Here is a 2,597-nt window from a genome sequence, read left to right as displayed (position 1 = left end):
ATATATGTGAATATATATACTATACATACAAGTTTAGACTGGAAGCTGCCATTTACTATTGACATTTTGAAGATTTTATTCACATCAATTTATTGGGAAGTTTATATTCTTGTGTAGAGTATGATAGTGTCATGGTTAATTTTATGTGTCAATTCAACAGGGCCCAAGGTGCTAAGATATTTGGTCAAACATTATTGTGGGTGTTTGGTGAGGGTGGTTTTGAATAAGGTTAACACTTAGACTGAGTAAAGACTGGTAGACTAAAGCAGCTTGCCCTCCTCAGGGAGGGTGGGACTCATCCAATCAGATGATGGCCAAGTCCTCCCTTAGGTAGGAGGGAATTCTTCCTGATGATCTTCAGACAGGGACATTGACTTTTTTCCTCCTTTCAGATTCAAACTGAAATGCTGACCCTTCCTGGGTCTCGAAGCTGCCACCTTCATACCAGAACTATGACATTTAGCTCATGCCTCCCAGACTAGAGTGGACCCATCTGTTCTCTTGGTTCTCTAGCTGGCTCTGAGACCTACTGGTTCTGGATTATGTGAGCATTTTCCTTATAATTAACGGTGCTGGAGTTCAGCCCCAGCAGGTCCAGGGTTCCCTGAAGGAAGGATGGTGTTGGTGAAAAGGACAGATGAGAGAAACACAAGATTCTTTCTGATCAACCGGCAGGCTTCTCCGCACTGACAGAGACTCAGCTTTATTTCAGGTCAAATGTATGGAGAATAACACAGGAGTGGCATTTGCCTTAGACAATGATTTCTGATGATAAAATTCTTCAATAAGTAACAATTTACCAGAACATAGATTTGTAGAAGATTCATGCATAATCTTTATCAAGAGTGATTGAGGTAAGGGATTGAATGCTAGTCATATGGGCAGGAAGGTATCCTTAGCATTCAAATAGAAGACAATGTTTCTAGCATAGCAAAGGCAAAAGTTAGTTCTTTGTGAGCAGGGGTCAATAGCCTGTTGACTTGAGAAGCATAAGAAAAACAGGATTCTCAGGAAATGCAACAGTTGCTTCCATAATCACAAAAGAAGAAGTTCCTATAATAAGTTCCTCCACAAGGTGCAATCAGCATGTATTAGGCCCAGAATAAGGGGACACGTCATTCCAGATACCAATCAACAAGGGGCCTTGTGTGTGGGGGGGGTGTTGGTGCTCAGGGAAAAACAACTGAGTGGGTCATCATCTGATGGAAGGAGACCTTGCAAACCTGCCTTAACTTCACAAGGAGAATTCTCAACTTGTGAGTCAGAATGGCTCCGACAACAAATCCATTTAATCTTTTGAGGCATAAGAGCATATACATCGAGTTTAACTTTGTATTATTCATTAACATCAGTATTTTGATATATTTCTGAATAGAGACTGATGTACTTCTTCCCAATGTGAATTCGGTGACGTTTATTGACATTTGATGTTCAATTATTTTTTTCTAAATATGTCTTCAATGTTATCTTCTTTCATGCACTGTATGGTGTACACAGGATATGAAAGCCATGCCTCATTCATGATGTCATGATGTAGGATTTAAATCTCATGTGTGTTTTCAAGTATTGATGAAGAATCAAACTCCATTTGTAAACACTGCAATTCTCTCTTCTCTTTATCTCTTTCTATGCTCTAAGATAGCTATGGAATTGAGCAAGTCGTGAGTTCCACTATAGGTGGGACACATTCTTTACTTTGTAATGTTTCTCCTCAGGAGAAAGTCTGCGATCCAGATTAGGGTGGAGCAGTCATACAGATTTAAATACATTCTTTACATTTTACGTTTTTTCACCAGGATGAATTCTGTGGTGTAGAATGAAGCTTCAGCTCTAATTAACATGCTCTCCAAATTCTGCATATTTGCAACATCTTCCCTAGTATTTCTTCTTTGATCAGGAGTCAGGCTGTAGCAGTTCTTAGAAGTCTTGCCACATGCTGTCATATTCAGTGGTTATTCTCCAGTATCAAGTTTCCTATGTAAAGCAAGGGGGTGAACAGTCCACAAAACCTTTCTCACATTCTTCAAATTTGGAAGAGTTGCTCCAGGATGAATTCTGTGATACTGAGGAAAGGCTGAAAAGTGATTAAAGACCTTACATGTTTTACATTGGGAAGGTTTTCATCTAGTATGAGTTCTGTGATGTCAAGTAAAGTGTAAAAGTCACGTAAAGACCTAGGCATATTCTAACATTTGTAGAGTTTCGATCCAGTATGAATTCTGTGATGTTGAATAAGGTGAGTGTTGGATAAATGCCTTGGCACATTACTCACATTACTAACGTTTCTCTCCAGAATGGATTCTTTTATGTCCAATACAATGTGCGTGCTTGGTAAAGGTCTTGCCACATTCGCTACATTGGTAGGGTTTCTCTCTAGTATGGATTCGGAGATGTTGGATAAAGGTTGAGTGCTGAGTAAAGGATTTGCCACATTCTTTGCATTGGTAAGGCTTCTCTCCAGTATGGATTTTGTGATGTTGGGTAAGGTTCGACTGTTGAGTAAAGGATTTGCCACATTCTTTGCATTGGTAAGGCTTCTCTCCAGTATGGATTCGGAGATGTTGGATAAGGCTCGCGTGGTGAGTAAAGGCCTTGCC

The 2,597-nt window shown here is 39.8% G+C and overlaps 1 protein-coding gene across 1 annotated transcript in view; it reads left to right on the top strand.

Moving 5' to 3' along the window:
• LOC115292546 (zinc finger protein 678-like) overlaps window positions 1-2,597 on the top strand; it is a 23,261-nt gene that overhangs the window by 449 nt on the left and 20,215 nt on the right. The gene's annotated exons all lie outside the window — the stretch shown is intronic.

Source organism: Suricata suricatta, chromosome 5 (genome assembly GCF_006229205.1).
Source record: "Suricata suricatta isolate VVHF042 chromosome 5, meerkat_22Aug2017_6uvM2_HiC, whole genome shotgun sequence".
NCBI classification, from domain to species: domain Eukaryota; kingdom Metazoa; phylum Chordata; class Mammalia; order Carnivora; family Herpestidae; genus Suricata; species Suricata suricatta.
This window is presented reverse-complemented; position numbering and strand designations above follow the sequence as displayed.